Below are 6,646 nucleotides of genomic sequence, written 5' to 3' on the forward strand. Positions count from 1 at the left end.
CCCCTGAAAGCCAATGTACCTTTCTCTCCATATTTCTTCTTCTTCTTAAAGCAGTCCTTTTAACATTTCTTGCAATGCTGGTTTGGTGGTACTGAACTCCTTTAGCCTTCTTTTGTCTGGGAAGCTCTTTATTTCACCTTCAATTTTAAATGATAACCTTGCTGGATAAAGCAGTCTTGGTTGCGAGTTCTTGCTTTTCATTACTTTGAGAACTTCATGCCACTTGGCCTAAAGTGTTTCTGTTGAGATATCTGCTGTCAGCCTTCTGGGGGTTCTCTTGTAAGAAAAAATATGGAATGCTTTATGAATTTGTGTGTCATCCTTGCACATGCTAATCTCTGTATCATTTCAATTTTAGTAAATGTGCTGCCGAAGTGAGCATGCCCATTTTTAAGTTAGGTTATTTATCTTTTTATTATTGATCTGTAGGAGTTGTACATATTCTGAATTAAATTCCCTTATTAGAAAAATGATTTCAGATATTTTTCCTCACTGTGCATGTTGTCCATTCATTTTTTATGATACTGTTTGAATTATAATATTGTACTTTTAATGAATTCCAATTTATCTGTTTTTATTTTTATTTTAGTTTATTTTGCTTCTTCTTTTGGAGTCACATCTAAGAAAACATTGCCTAACCCAAAATCACAAATATTTACTCCTATGTTTTATTCTAAGCATATTATCATTTTACTTTTTCCAGTCTGGTGTATGATGCATTTTGAGTGAATTTCTGTATGGTATAAGAAAGGAGTCCAGCTTTATTTGCATGGGGGCATCCACTCTTTTCAGTATCATTTGTTGAAAAGACATTCTTTTCTTATTGAATCTTCTTTTCACTCTTATTGAAAATCAGTTATTCACATATGTAATGGTTACTTTCCAGACTCTCAGTTCAATTCCAATAATTTATATGTTTATCTTCATGTTACTGTTTTAATTAATACTTCTTTATAATAAGTTTTGGAATTGAAAACTGTGAGTTCTCCAACTTTATTCTTTTTTAATATTGCTTTGGTTGTTCCATGTTCCTTTAATTTTCACATGAATTTATGGATTGTGTTAAATGTGCAGATCCTTTGGAGTGGTGGTCACTTAATGCGGAGTCACTTCTAATGAGTAAACTTGTTCTTTTTGGAGTGATTTAAATATTCTAAATTGATTGTGGTGATAGTTTCACAACTCTGAATATACAAAATTCATTGAATTGTACACTTTAAATGTGTGAGTTTGATGGTATGTGAATTATGTCTCAATAAAGTTGCTTAATTAACACAGATAATGGTATGAGGAGGGCCAAGAGAGGGGGGAAGGATCTTGGTTGGGGTGAGCAAAGAGGGGTTGGAATAGGGGACATCTGCAATAGTGTCAACAATAAAATATTAAATTAATAAAAATAAACCTAATGATGAAATTTGGAGGTTGGTCATAACAAATTTAAAATATTAATGAAAACAAATATTAAATCCAAAACTCATTGAAACATTCAAGTTCAATGTGATATCAAATAATAGTATTCAAGCACATTATGAAGGTCCAAAATGGGTTGTAATCAGTCCTTGTAACCAAAGAACACAACATGGTTTTGAAATGGCAATACAGCACATAATATGATTTCTCACAGGCTAAAGTTCAATATTTAGTCAGCTACTACGTTTATATTGGGCAAGTTTTGTAATATGCATAAACATTGTGTGTTTTTTTTTAATCCTTACCTGAGGACATGCTTAGAGAAAGGAAAGGAGAGAGAGATAAAGAGAGAAACATCGATGTGAGAGAGAAACATAGATCAGTTGCCTTCCCTGTGCTCCCTGACTAGCCATCAAATCCTCACACCCATGTATGTACTCTGACCATGAAATGAACTGGCAACTTTTTGGTGCATGGGAAGATGCTCAACCAACTGAGGCACTCTGGCTGGGCAACATTTTTGTTTGTTTGTTTTTGGTGTTACTCTTATTTGCCAGATGTAAATTTATTCATAATTCATCATCAATAGGTTTATTCATTTTTTGGTACTCATTGAAAGCAAACAGGTATTTACATTTTTATTATATATAATAAAACAATTTCAGTGGCAATCCAACTTAAATCACAACCTTTTAATTTTTAAATGTTTAATTTAAATATTGAAAGGAATTGTCAACAAAAACAAAAATAAGATTTATTAAATTAAAAATATAATAGTTTTAATTTTTCATGTCAGTGAAATTATATGGTATATGATGAAATTTGGTATACATGTCATATGTTTGCTAGTCTTATCAAGTACAAGTTCACATCTTATGCAAGGAGGCTGACTTATTCCACAAATCAGCTGGCCGATTCATACCTGCCCTTATTTGCCTAAAGTGGTAGTTGGTCAATATCAAATTTACTGCTTTGACTGTGCACTATTATAGTCCTCCTCAATTCCAGCACAGTTCTTTGCATGAATTTACCTGGCTCTACTCAAAGCAGAGTTCTACTTCTGTCTAGTCAAGCAAGAAAAAAGAAATGTTACCTATTCAGCACTGCCTGAGAAATACATAACACTAAATGCTCATTGAATTGTTCAGTTACATAAAAAAACAAAAAAACAAAAAAAGGGGACTACTGCACTGAGCCTTGGGAACAATACCAGTGCCTTTAATAAAAGAATATTTTTCAAGGTGTGAACACACTACCATAGGTGCTCCACAAGATAATTTAGGGGGTTGGGATAAGTTGGCAAGTGTTCTAATACATATGTGTTTGTTTTTATGTCTATTACAAGTTGGTATTTTAACAAATATTATTGCTTTAGAATGAATAAAAATATAGAGGATTATTAGTAATTCTTTACTTGGAATATCCAGTTCTCTTCTTTTGTTTTTTCCTCCTCAGTAAAATCTTCCCTGACCTCCTCATTTCGAAACAGCCTTAGTTGCTTCTTACTCTGATTCTCACACTATTTTGCACATACCTTGATTATATAACATCTCAGATTACATTGTAAATTTATTAGGCACACCTACCTCTGTACTGGATTGAGTTCTTGAAGAATCAGAGTCACATCTTTGTATTCTCAGTGCTTAATGCAATAGATAGGCCCTGGGAAATGCTCAATGGATATTTATGAAGTGAATGAATGTGAATTACAATTGTGGTCATAATAACTATATTTACAAGCATAGATCTAGTATCATAGTTGGAGGGTTGGAGGCAAGATGACACTATGTCTGCCCCAGGGAAAACTGAAAATTTAAAACTGCAAGACAAGAAATCAAACATAATTAATTCTCTATTTAATTAATTACATTAGCAATTTTTTATTTTTAGTTTTTTTATAATAATAGATTTCTGAACTAAAATTCAAAAGCAGAATTACTGGATAAAATAAACAGCTATTTTTATGCTCATTACATGTTGAAAGAACTGAAACATAATTAGAAGAGCACAGACTCTGGAGTTAAGCTCATATGAGTTTGAATTCTGGTTCAACAATTACTGGCTGTATAATCCATAAACTGAGGACCAGAGATAATTCGTATAAAGTCTAAATAGTACCTGACACATAGTAAGCTTCCAATAAATGGTAGTCATTATTTATTTAATCGAGAAAAGTAGGTAATATCTTACTAATAATCTCCAAGTAGTGACTCTTTGAAGGCCTGACCCAAGAGAAAAATATATAAAAGTCCAGTTTCCCCTCATATCTTGCTCCAGTTCTCACCTCAATCCCTTTCATGATAGCATTGTGATCATTACTTTCCAATATTATGCCAAGCACCAGTCTAAAGCACAGCTAGTCTCTCTCCTTGGTGTTTCTGGTATAGATATCCCTATATAAGGAAATAAATTATTTTCTAATTCACATTTTCGTGGTAACAAGCAGATAAGTGTTTATAATTAAAAAGCTTTTTCATCCAATTTCTACTGGGTTAGACTAAATCACAATACTGCCAAGCCAAGAAAGTACTTAATTAAACAGAGGAGGTCACAATGAGTCAATGCACTGCTGGAAAATGTGGAAGTAGGAGACCTGATTTATATTCTCAGTTTTACTAATAATTTACTTAGAAATATTAGGTGAGTGGTTTCATTGCTCTAGGCCTCAACTTGATCACTTATATATAATTAGGTTTATGCAGAGACAACTGACTCATCCTTAGAAAAAATTTAAAGCTACATCTTCATTAACTCCTTAAAAAAATAAAGTCCAGAGGACTGAAAAAAATATTTAACTATAAAAAGTGAAACTATATAATTTCTAAAGAGAAGTATGGATGTATATTTTTATAATTTTAAACAGGGAAGTTCTAAAAGAAACAGAATTAAGAAGTCATAAAGAAAAAGTGATGAGATTACTTAAAACTTAAATCTTCTGTCTGGAAATACATATCAGTATAAAAAAACTCAAAAGATGAAAGAGAAAATCCAGTAGGAAAGTAAAGTATATGGTAAAACAATTAACAGAAAAAAATACAAATGACCTTCAAACATAAAAAGATATTCAACTTCACTCATAATTAAAGATATGCAAATAAAAAAGTAAAATTGTCATTATTTGCAGATGACATGACATTGTACATAGAAAACTCTAAAGACTCCACCAAGGTACTACTAGATTTGATAAATGAATTCAGCAAGGTAACTGGATACAAAATTAACATCCAGAAATCAAAGGCTTTTTTTATACACCAACAATGAACTCTCAGAAACAGAAACTAAAAAAACAATGCTATTTATCATTGCAACTAAAAAAATAAGGTACCTAGGAATAAACTTAACCAAGATGAAAATGATCTGTACTTGGGAAACTACAGTATTTTTATTATTTAATTTGTCATTCTACAGACATATTTTTAATCTGGGACACTATATGCCAAATATGTACAAGGGTCTCATTATCCCATGTCCTGTCATCTCCTTTGCCTTGTGGAAAGTTCAAAGTTTCTTTCATTTTTGGTCTTTTTCTTTTTTCTAGTCTTTGGGACGCCTTCCTCTCAAACTTTAGCAATTCTAAGAATCTGGCCAGTGTAATGCTCAAAGCACAGACATCATCAACTGGCTAAGGGGAAGAAAAACAAAGATTTGCATAAGTTCTTGAAATGTAAACAAAACACAAATTAATATTTAAAGAAATTATCTTGCCCCAGTAATTTAAAGATGAAATTAAGATGACTTTTTAATTTTTTCATGGCATAATGACAATTATCCACAAGAACCTTGGCTGGTTGAGTGTCAAGGTCAGTTTTACTTTTGTTCCAAAAAAGTTCCACAATAAGTTCTAAATAATTTCCTTTTTAAAATACAGGGTGTTCCCCCAAAATGTATACACATTTTAACAGCTGATAGCTCAATTTTGAAAATAAAATGTATTTTAATAAACACTACCTTTATTATTATTCAAAATGCCTGTATATATTTTTGGAGGGCACCCTATATAATAGAATACTACTTTTATTTGTCAAAATTAGTATAAATGAACAAAATAATGTCTCTGTTTTCAAGAACTGCACAAATAATACTTTTCACAAAACAAAACAAAACAAAACAAAACACACTTCATGTACCAAAATAGCAAGCACTTTATTACTTTTTAAAAACCTAATTGTTGGCCTTATCCAGGAGTAATTAAGTGCTGAATAGCAATTAATCTTACAATAAATTTAGAAGTGAACTAGAACATTAAAACAAAAGGAGATTGAAAGAGTAATTTTGTTTTCTCTTCCATTTGAGTCAGCAATGAATCCATACATAAAATGGACTAGACAATATACAATTTAACAAGTAAACTATTTGTCATTTAAAAAAATATTGTTTTATTTGCATTTATACAGCATAACCTTGAAACTAAAAGAAGTTCCAAAGATATGTTTTGTTTATTGGAATTAATTAGAAATATGTAAATATGGATTTATACCATTGTTATCAAAGTGTATAAGAATTGAGCATGCCCATTTGCTTGACTGGTTACTCATTTCAATATAAAATATAATTTCCCAGGCTTTAAGTAAGTGGGAAATGAATGAAGCATGTCATCTATTGTTTAACAAATGAATTGAACATGAACTAGCAATAAAAAGAGGATAAGAACAAACAAAAATAATGATTCCTTAAAAGAGAAGTAATGGGCAGAACTCTGCCATAAATGTTTCAATGTGCTTAGAATTTAAGAACACAGATGGTTATAATTTATCTGCCCCAAATGACTCTTTTTTAAATTTTATTTTTCAATTACAGTTGACATTCAATATTATATTAATTTCAGTTGTACAGCATAGTGGTTAGGCTTTTTCTTCCAATTTTATATAGATTTCTTATTCTTCAGTATTAGCTATGAATACAACAGACCTCTTTGCTGTTCAGTACTAGACATTTCTTTGTAGGAATGAAAGGCCTAATTTTGAAAACGCTAAAGACAGAAAACATCCAGAAGATCGTCTCAAGTAAAGTCTTAGAGTTATGCCATTGTAATTCTCCATCATGGGTACAAAGATTAAAACAAAAAAAACACAGAAGAGTTGTTTGATTTTTCAGTAATCTAGGAATATAATTATTAAACCTAGCGGAAAGACCCCATATTTTTTTACTTTATCTTTGTTGTTGAAAATATTACAGATGCCCCCTTTTTTCCCCATTGACCTCTTCCACCCCACATCCACTCCCCAACCCAGGCCTT

General features: G+C 31.3%; 1 pseudogene; it reads right to left on the minus strand.

Annotated features, from left to right (window-relative positions):
• Positions 1 to 285: 285 nt before the first annotated feature.
• On the minus strand, positions 286 to 382 carry LOC148090476 (U6 spliceosomal RNA; annotated as a pseudogene).
• Between the last annotated feature and the right edge of the window lie 6,264 nt (positions 383 to 6,646).

The sequence above is a fragment of the Miniopterus natalensis genome, chromosome X (genome assembly GCF_054644295.1).
Source record: "Miniopterus natalensis isolate mMinNat1 chromosome X, mMinNat1.hap1, whole genome shotgun sequence".
NCBI lineage: Eukaryota > Metazoa > Chordata > Mammalia > Chiroptera > Miniopteridae > Miniopterus > Miniopterus natalensis.